The following is a 10,821-nucleotide window of genomic DNA, read 5'->3' on the forward strand; positions in this document are numbered from 1 at the left end:
AATGGAGAAGGTACAGTGCAGTTTGGTTTGGGTGTCTGGAGTGAAGGAGTGAAGTGGGAGAGGATGTGGAGGTTATAGGGGGTGTAGTTATTATGGAGTTTGGTTGCAAGAGGTGGTAGGACACCTGGCTAAAGTAGTTTGAATAGAAAAGACCCTGGAAGTAATTTAACTCTGTAGGAGACTGGCAGTCATTTGGGTTTGGAGAAGATGAATACATTGGTGTTCTTAGGGGGGCAGATAGAAAATGAATTGCCAGATTTTTGTTTTCAATGGACTGTAGATCAGATGAGGTTTTTAGAGAATGTGGCTAAAATGAGGATCCCATATTTAAGTTGAGCAAGTCAGACTCCTTTGCCTTATGCAGCTGTAACTGGTCTGGAGAGAAAGCCAGATATTTTCTAGGACTATGGTGATCTTTTTCCTGGTTTTCAATGTGGCTTTGGAAGTTAAGTGAGTGGTCTAGCCTTAAAACTTATTCAAATTATGTGGCTGTTTCTATTGGGAAATCATTTAGATCTGCAATGTCAAGATGTTTAGGAGTTTTTTCAGCTTTTGTGAGGTTCCAAATACCATACGTTTTTGTTTTGGAGAGGTTTGGAGTACCTTATGGTTGTTTAGCCAAGAATTATCTGAGTAGAGACAAGACTGAATTGGGTTTGAATAGTTGAATGTGAGAAAATGGATCGATGAATAAACATGTCATCTGTATAGAGTTATAGGAAGGTTAGGGAGATTAGAGGGTAGTTTGTTAATAAAGACTGAAAACAACAGTGCAGTGAGTATGGATCCCTGGGGTACTCCTCCTGTAAGCGGTGCTGGAAGTGACAGGGATGTACCTATCCTGAGAAAAAGAATAAATGAGCCACTCCACCATACATATTCAGGTCAAAGAAAGTCCACTTTAATATTCCAATAGCAAGCTGAACAAAACAGTAAGCGCTTTCACGGTTTCTGGTACCGCTTCATCAGACCAGAAACCGTGAAAGCGCTTACTGTTTTGTTCAGCTTGCTACTGGAATATTAAAGTGGACTTTCTTTGACCTGAATAGGTGTGGTGGAGTGGCTCATTTATTCTTTTTCTTTGACTTTGGTGTTCATGAGCCCATCCTTTACCAAGGCTTTGGTATCATTTGTTTTACTTATGTACCTATTCTGACTCTGAAATTCCTGCTTGCTAAGAAATGTTGGAACCAGTTGACAGTGTTTGGGCTAACTCTGATTTCTTGGGGACAGTGAAGGAGCAGAAAGTGGTCAATAAGATCAAAATCTTTGGTAAGGTCAGTGAAGAGCCCCTGAAAGGTTTTCTTTATTCATGTTGAGAAGGATCTCATCTGTAAGTGAACACAGTGCTATCATTGTGTTCCAGCTAATCAAAAGTCCATGCTGAGATTGAGTAAGGGTACTTGCTTAAGTATTTTATCAAGTGGAGAGAGGATGGAAATAAAGTGGACGTGGGGTGCAGTTTCTGGCTGAGGCTGTTTGGGAACGGCTTTAACCAAAGCAGGTTTCCATATGTCTGGCATTGTGGTCAGACTTAAGTAGACATTATAAATATGGAGAAGAGGTGTGGTAAGGAACTCTTTGCTGAGTGATATTAACTGAGGGAGTAGCTTGTCTGCACCTTTGTGTATCCAGGGATATCTTTTCTAGTAGGGGTCAAGGTCTTTGTGTATAATTTTCTTAAAATAGAAGATGGAGTACAAGGAGAGGACAGGGTGAGTTGGGGAGAGATAGAGACTGTAGTAAGTGGCTGCATTCCTTGAAAAAGTCAGAGGCTGAGAGATGGCCTTGAAAGATCTGGATGGTGATAGGGGTAGAGGTGGTATCTGCGGATTTCTAACATTTGAGAATATTTACTTCCTGCCAGAAATATTTGAGTTTGCAAGCCAGAACTATATTGTTTGTTTCTGTAATAGTTGGTTTTGTGCCTGTGTATTGGTGTACTTAGCTATGTTATGCAGAGAAAAAAGGCAGTAAGGTTTTCTGGTGAGGGGTTTTGTCTCTGTGCACTGCCCCTAATTTTGAGCAGAGCTTTCAGATCAGTGGTTAGCCAGGAGTAGTAGTTGTGTTTGAAAAGGTGCTGTATGAGAGAGAGGAATTTGTCTTGAAGTGCAGGGAGCATATGTGTAGATCAGTTGCAGCTGAGCTGGGGTTCTGTCAGTTGGCAATGGGAGACCAGTCAAAAGTTGCTAGGTGCTTTTTGAGGTTGTCTGCAAAGATGGTGGATCTGGGTCAGAAGTCTGGAGAGCAGTTTTGGTGAATGGTAGATAGTTTGGAAGGATATAGTGATTGTGGACCGTAGTGGAAGAACAAATACACTGAAGATGATGGGGGGGGGGTTGTTAGTGATATCCAGATCTAAAAGAGAGTGGTTGTTGATTTGGAGATTTGAATAAGGAGCATCATTGACTAAGGAGCATCATTGACTAACAGCCTAAGACTGATATTTGCTAGGAATTCAGCAATGTCATTTCTTATGGGGATCTAACTAGTTTAGGTTAAAAATCACCTATAATAACAATATTTTTAACCTGCGGGCAGCAGTGGTGATGTGAGTATAATGCATTAAATTTGTTGTGAGAGGCTGAAGGAGGAAGGCAGAAACTGCTATGGAAAGATGGTTGGTTTTCCATGGTGGAAGTTTTAGATGCATCCATTTGGGTTCAGAATCTGAAGAGGCATTTGCTTGAACAATGACAATGGTTTAAGTTTTTTTTTAAAGCAAATGAATTAATGCACAGGAGAGGCCAGAGGTGTTTGCAAATGTTATGGGTGTCATGTGGTGGAGGGGCCTGGACTGGATTCAATGTTAGATCTGAGGAGGAGTATGAGCAGGATGGGGGTGGATTTAAAGAGGTTATGGGTGTTATGTGGTGGGAAGTGCCTGGATTGGATCAACTCTGGCTCAGAGGAGGAGTATGAGCAGGATGGGGGAGGATTTATAGAGGTTATGGATGTCATGGTGGGAGGGGCGTGGATTGGATCAACGCTGGCTTGGAGGAGGAGTATGAGCAGGATGGGGGTGGATTTATAGAGGTTATAGATGCCATGGTGGGAGGGACCTGGATTGGATCAACACTGGCTTGGAGGAAGAGTATGAGCAGGATGGTGGTGGATTTATAGAGGTTATGGGTATCCTGTGGTGGGAGGGGCCTGGATTAAATTCATTGGTGGCTCGGAGGAGGAGTATGTGCAAGATTGGGATGGATTTATAGAGGTGTTTAGGGAGTTTGAGTTGGAGTTATTGGGGTTTGTTAGGTTTGGAGACACGGGATGGAGGTTATGTTATGGAGGTGTTTGGAAAGTTTGAGGTGGGGTTATTGGGGTTTGATTGATTCAGATGAAGGGGATGGGGATAATTTATGGAGGTGTTTAGGAAGTTTTAGGTAGGGTTATTGAGGGTTGGTAGGTTGGGAGGAGATGACGTTATTGGAGTGTGAATCTGGGGCTGTGAGTGACTGGTAGGTGGAGAATTAATCACGTAAGTGAGAGGGATAGGTCTGGGGTTCAAATGATTGTGGCGTTTTGTGGTAGGCAAGTAAACAGTAGGTTAAGAGACTGGGAAAGAGATAGGGTTTACTGATATCATAGTGTGGTGGGTAAAAAAAAAAAGAGGAAGAGGTAGACAGTGAGGTGGGATAGGTGTGATAAGGGCAATACCTTCCCTCAACGGAAGTCAATCAATGAAGGGGTGCAAGCTAGTAGAGTAGAGGTCAGACAATAAATAAATAAAAAGGGGCACTAAATACAACTAAGCCCCCTTGATTATTAAAGGTAAAGGTGTTTAGCTTCAAGAACAGAAGCAATTTCCCAAGGTGAGGTTCACATTAACCTAACAAATGAGACTGAGTGCCCTAGGAGGTACCTGAGTAAATGCAGCCTGTTTCCCTGGGTAAGGTGCATGAGGTGTTAAACAGCATCCCTGAGTAAGGTACATGAGCTGTTAAAAAGCATCCCTGGGTAAGGTACATGAGCTGTTAAACAGCATCCCTGGGTAAGGTACATGACCTGTTAAACAGCATCCCTGGGTAAGGTGCATGAGCTGTTAAACAGCATCCCTGGGTAAGGTGCATGAGCTGTTAAACAGCATCCCTGGGTAAGGTGCATGACCTGTTAAACAGCATCCCTGGGTAAGGTGCATGAGCTGTTAAAGAACACCCCTGGGTAAGGTACATGCATTATTTAACAGCATCCCTGGGTAAGGTACATGACCTGTTAAACAGCATCCCTGGGTAAGGTGCATGAGCTGTTAAACAGCACCCCTGGGTAAGGTGCATGACCTGTTAAACAGCATCCCTGGGTAAGATACATGACCTGTTAAACAGCATCACTGGGCAAGCTACATGACCTGTTAAACAGCAACCATGGGTAAGGTACATGAGCTGTTAAACAGCACCCCTGGGTAAGGTACATGAGCTGTTAAACAGCATCCCTGGGTAAGGTGCATGAGCTGTTAAACAGCATCCCTGGGTAAGGTGCATGAGCTGTTAAACAGCATCCCTGGGTAAGGTACATGACCTGTTAAACAGCATCCCTGGGTAAGGTACATGAGCTGTTAAACAGCACCCCTGGGTAAGGTACATGACCTGTTAAACAGCATCCCTGGGTAAGGTACATGACCTGTTAAACAGCATCCCTGGGTAAGGTACATGACCTGTTAAACAGCATCCCTGGGTAAGGTGCATGAGCTGTTAAACAGCATCCCTGGGTAAGGTGCATGACCTGTTAAACAGCATCCCTGGGTAAGGTGCATGAGCTGTTAAACAGCATCCCTGGGTAAGGTACATGACCTGTTAAACAGCATCCCTGGGTAAGGTGCATGACCTGTTAAACAGCATCCCTGGGTAAGGTGCATGAGCTGTTAAACAGCATCCCTGGGTAAGGTACATGAGCTGTTAAACAGCATCCCTGGGTAAGGTGCATGACCTGCTAAACAGCATCCCTGGGTAAGGTACATGACCTGTTAAACAGCATCCCTGGGTAAGGTACATGAGCTGTTAAACAGCATCCCTGGGTAAGGTGCATGACCTGCTAAACAGCATCCCTGGGTAAGGTACATGACCTGTTAAACAGCATCCCTGGGTAAGGTGCATGACCTGTTAAACAGCATCCCTGGGTAAGGTGCAAAAGCTGTTAAACAGCATCCCTGGGTAAGGTACATGACCTGTTAAACAGCATCCCTGGGTAAGGTGCATGAGCTGTTAAACAGCACCCCTGGGTAAGGTGCATGACTTGCTAAACAGCATCCCTGGGTAAGGTACATGACCTGTTAAACAGCATCACTGGGTAAGGTACATGACCTGTTAAACAGCAACCCTGGGTAAGGTACATGAGCTGTTAAACAGCACCCCTTGGTAAGGTACATGAGCTGTTAAACAGCATTCCTGGGTAAGGTGCATGAGCTGTAAAACAGCATCCCTGGGTGAGGTGCATGGCCTGTTAAACAGCATCCCTGGGTAAGGTACATGACCTGTTAAACAGCATCCCTGGGTAAGGTGCATGAGCTGTTAAACAGCATCCCTGGGTAAGGTACATGACCTGTTAAACAGCATCCCTGGGTAAGGTACATGACCTGTTAAACAGCATCCCTGGGTAAGGTACATGAGCTGTTAAACAGCACCCCTGGGTAAGGTGCATGAGCTGTTAAACAGCACCCCTGGGTAAGGTGCATGACCTGCTAAACAGCATCCCTGGGTAAGGTACATGAGCTGTTAAACAGCATCCCTGGGTAAGGTGCATGAGCTGTTAAACAGCATCCCTGGGTAAGGTACATGAGCTGTTAAACAGCACCCCTGGGTAAGGTACATGACCTGTTAAACAGCATCCCTGGGTAAGGTACATGAGCTGTTAAACAGCATCCCTGGGTAAGGTACATGAGCTGTTAAACAGCATCCCTGGGTAAGGTACATGACCTGTTAAACAGCACCCCTGGGTAAGGTACATGACCTGTTAAACAGCATCCCTGGGTAAGGTACATGACCTGTTAAACAGCATCCCTGGGTAAGGTGCATGACCTGCTAAACAGCATCCCTGAGTAAAGTACATGAGCTGTTAAACAGCTTCCCTGGGTAAGGTGCATGAGCTGTTAAAAAGCACCCCTGGGTAAGGTGCGTGACCTGTTAAATAGCATCCCTGGGAAAGGTACATGAGCTGTTAAACAGCATCCCTGGGTAAAGTACATGACCTGTTAAACAGCATCCCTGGGTAAGGTGCATGAGCTGTTAAACAGCATCCCTGGGTAAGGTGCATGAGCTGTTAAACAGCACCCCCTGGGTAAGGTGCATGAGCTGTTAAACAGCACCCCTGGGTGAGGTACATGAGCTGTTAAACAGCATCCCTGGGTAAGGTGCATGAGCTGTTAAACAGCATCCCTGGGTAAGGTACATGAGCTGTTAAACAGCATCCCTGGGTAAGGTGCATGAGCTGTTAAACATCACCCCTGGGTAAGGTGCATGACCTGTTAAACAGCATCCCTGGGTAAGGTACATGAGCTGTTAAACAGCATCCCTGGGTAAGGTACATGACCTGTTAAACAGCATTCCTGGGTAAGGTGCATGAGCTGTAAAACAGCATCCCTGGGTGAGGTGCATGGCCTGTTAAACAGCATCCCTGGGTAAGGTGCATGAGCTGTTAAACAGCACCCCGGGTAAGGTGCATGACCTGCTAAACAACATCCCTGGGTAAGGTACATTACCTGCTAAACAGCATCCCTGGGTAAGGTGCATGAGCTGTTAAACAGCATCCCTGGGTAAGATACATGACCTGTTAAACAGCATCAGTGGGCAAGCTACATGACCTGTTAAACAGCAACCATGGGTAAGGTACATGAGCTGTTAAACAGCATCCCTGGGTAAGGTGCATGAGCTGTAAAACAGCATCCCTGGGTAAGGTGCGTCACCTGTTAAACAGCATCCCTGGGTAAGGTGCATGAGCTGTTAAACAGCACCCCTGGGTAAGGTGCATGACCTGCTAAACAGCATCCCTGGGTAAGGTACATGACGTGTTAAACAGCATCCCTGGGTAAGGTACATCAGCTGTTAAACAGCATCCCTGGGTAAGGTACATGCGCTGTTAAACAGCACCCCTGGGTAAGGTACATGACCTGTTAAACAGCATCCCTGGGTAAGGTACATGAGCTGTTAAACAGCACCCCTGGGTAAGGTACATGACCTGTTAAACAGCATCCCTGGGTAAGGTACATGACCTGTTAAACAGCATCCCTGGGTAAGGTGCATGAGCTGTTAAACAGCATCCCTGGGTAAGGTACATGACCTGTTAAACAGCATCCCTGGGTAAGGTACATGAGCTGTTAAACAGCATCCCTGGGTAAGGTACATGACCTGTTAAACAGCATCCCTGGGTAAGGTGCATGACCTGTTAAACAGCATCCCTGGGTAAGGTGCATGAGCTGTTAAACAGCATCCCTGGGAAAGGTACATGAGCTGTTAAACAGCATCCCTGGGTAAAGTACATGACCTGTTAAACAGCATCCCTGGGTAAGGTGCATGACCTGTTAAACAGCATCCCTGGGTAAGGTGCATGAGCTGTTAAACAGCATCCCTGGGTAAGGTACATGAGCTGTTAAACAGCATCCCTGGGTAAGGTGCATGAGCTGTTAAACAGCATCCCTGGGTAAGGTGCATGAGCTGTTAAACAGCATCCCTGGGTAAGGTGCATGACCTGTTAAACAGCATCCCTGGGTAAGGTACATGACCTGTTAAACAGCATCCCTGGGTAAGGTACATGACCTGTTAAACAGCATCCCTGGGTAAGGTACATGAGCTGTTAAACAGCATCCCTGGGTAAGGTGCATGAGCTGTTAAACAGCATCCCTGGGTAAGGTACATGAGCTGTTAAACAGCATCCCTGGGTAAGGTACATGACCTGTTAAACAGCATCCCTGGGTAAGGTACATGAGCTGTTAAACAGCATCCCTGGGTAAGGTGCATGACCTGCTAAACAGCATCCCTGAGTAAAGTGCATGAGCTGTTAAACAGCACCCCTGGGTAAGGTGCATGAGCTGTTAAACAGCATCCCTGGGTAAGGTACATGACCTGTTAAACAGCATCCCTGGGTAAGGTACATGAGCTGTTAAACAGCATCCCTGGGTAAGGTGCATGAGCTGTTAAACAGCATCCCTGGGTAAGGTACATGACCTGTTAAACAGCATCCCTGGGTAAGGTACATGAGCTGTTAAACAGCATCCCTGGGTAAGGTACATGAGCTGTTAAACAGCATCCCTGGGTAAGGTACATGACCTGTTAAACAGCATCCCTGGGTAAGGTACATGAGCTGTTAAACAGCATCCCTGGGTAAGGTGCATGAGCTGTTAAACAGCATCCCTGGGTAAGGTGCATGACCTGTTAAACAGCATCCCTGGGTAAGGTGCATGACCTGTTAAACAGCATCCCTGGGTAAGGTACATGAGCTGTTAAACAGCATCCCTGGGTAAGGTACATGAGCTGTTAAACAGCATCCCTGGGTAAGGTGCATGACCTGCTAAACAGCATCCCTGAGTAAAGTACATGAGCTGTTAAACAGCATTCCTGGGTAAGGTACATGACCTGTTAAACAGCACCCCTGGGCGAGGTACATGACCTGTTAAACAGCATCCCTGGGTAAGGTACATGACCTGTTAAACAGCATCCCTGGGTAAGGTACATGAGCTGTTAAACAGCATCCCTGGGTAAGGTGCATGAGCTGTTAAACAGCATCCCTGGGTAAGGTACATGACCTGTTAAACAGCATCCCTGGGTAAGGTACATGACCTGTTAAACAGCATCCCTGGGTAAGGTACATGAGCTGTTAAACAGCATTCCTGGGTAAGGTGCATGAGCTGTAAAACAGCATCCCTGGGTGAGGTGCATGGCCTGTTAAACATCATCCCTGGGTAAGGTGCATGAGCTGTAAAACAGCATCCCTGGGTAAGGTGCATGACCTGTTAAACAGCATCCCTGGGTAAGGTACATGACCTGTTAAACAGCATCCCTGGGTAAGGTGCATGAGCTGTTAAACAGCACCCCTGGGTAAGGTACATGAGCTGTTAAACAGCATCCCTGGGTAAGGTGCATGAGCTGTTAAACAGCATCCCTGGGTAAGGTGCATGACCTGTTAAACAGCATCCCTGGGTAAGGTACATGACCTGTTAAACAGCATCCCTGGGTAAGGTGCATGAGCTGTTAAACAGCATCCCTGGGTAAGGTGCATGACCTGTTAAACAGCATCCTTGGGTAAGGTACATGACCTGTTAAACAGCATCCCTGGGTAAGGTACATGAGCTGTTAAACAGCATCCCTGGGTAAGGTACATGAGCTGTTAAACAGCATCCCTGGGTAAGGTACATGACCTGTTAAACAGCATCCCTGGGTAAGGTACATGACCTGTTAAACAGCATCCCTGGGTAAGGTACATGACCTGTTAAACAGCATCCCTGGGTAAGGTGCATGACCTGTTAAACAGCATCCCTGGGTAAGGTACATGAGCTGTTAAACAGCATCCCTGGGTAAGGTGCATGAGCTGTTAAACAGCATCCCTGGGTAAGGTACATGACCTGTTAAACAGCATCCCTGGGTAAGGTGCATGAGCTGTTAAACAGCATCCCTGGGTAAGGTGCATGACCTGTTAAACAGCATCCCTGGGTAAGGTGCATGAGCTGTTAAACAGCACCCCTGGGTAAGGTGCATGAGCTGTTAAACAGCACCCCTGGGTAAGGTACATGAGCTGTTAAACAGCATCCCTGGGTAAGGTGCATGAGCTGTTAAACAGCATCCCTGGGTAAGGTGCATGACCTGTTAAACAGCATCCCTGGGTAAGGTACATGACCTGTTAAACAGCATCCCTGGGTAAGGTACATGAGCTGTTAAACAGCATCCCTGGGTAAGGTGCATGAGCTGTTAAACAGCATCCCTGGGTAAGGTACATGAGCTGTTAAACAGCACCCCTGGGTAAGGTGCATGAGCTGTTAAACAGCATCCCTGGGTAAGGTGCATGAGCTGTTAAACAGCATCCCTGGGTAAGGTACATGACCTGTTAAACAGCATCCCTGGGTAAGGTACATGAGCTGTTAAACAGCACTCCTGGGTAAGGTGCATGAGCTGTTAAACAGCATCCCTGGGTAAGGTGCGTGACCTGTTAAACAGCATCCCTGGGTAAGGTACATGACCTGTTAAACAGCATCCCTGGGTAAGGTACATGACCTGTTAAACAGCATCCCTGGGTAAGGTACATGAGCTGTTAAACAGCATCCCTGGGTAAGGTGCATGACCTGCTAAACAGCATCCCTGAGTAAAGTACATGAGCTGTTAAACAGCATTCCTGGGTAAGGTACATGACCTGTTAAACAGCATCCCTGGGTAAGGTACATGACCTGTTAAACAGCATCCCTGGGTAAGGTACATGAGCTGTTAAACAGCTTCCCTGGGTAAGGTGCATGAGCTGTTAAAAAGCACCCCTGGGTAAGGTGCGTGACCTGTTAAATAGCATCCCTGGGAAAGGTACATGAGCTGTTAAACAGCATCCCTGTGTAAAGTACATGACCTGTTAAACAGCATCCCTGGGTACGGTGCATGACCTGTTAAACAGCATCCCTGGGTAAGGTGCATAAGCTGTTAAACAGCACCCCTGGGTAACGTGCATGAGCTGTTAAACAGTACCTCTAGGTAAGGTACATGACCTGTTAAACAGCATCCCTGGGTAAGGTGCATGAGCTGTTAAACAGCACCCCTGGGTAAGGTACATGACCTGTTAAACAGCATCCCTGGGTAAGGTACATGAGCTGTTAAACAGCACCCCTGGGTAATGTGCATGAGCTGTTAAACAGCA

The sequence above is a fragment of the Protopterus annectens genome, chromosome 9.part0 (genome assembly GCF_019279795.1).
Source record: "Protopterus annectens isolate FY-2018-M chromosome 9.part0, PAN1.0, whole genome shotgun sequence".
Taxonomy (NCBI): Eukaryota; Metazoa; Chordata; order Ceratodontiformes; family Protopteridae; genus Protopterus; species Protopterus annectens.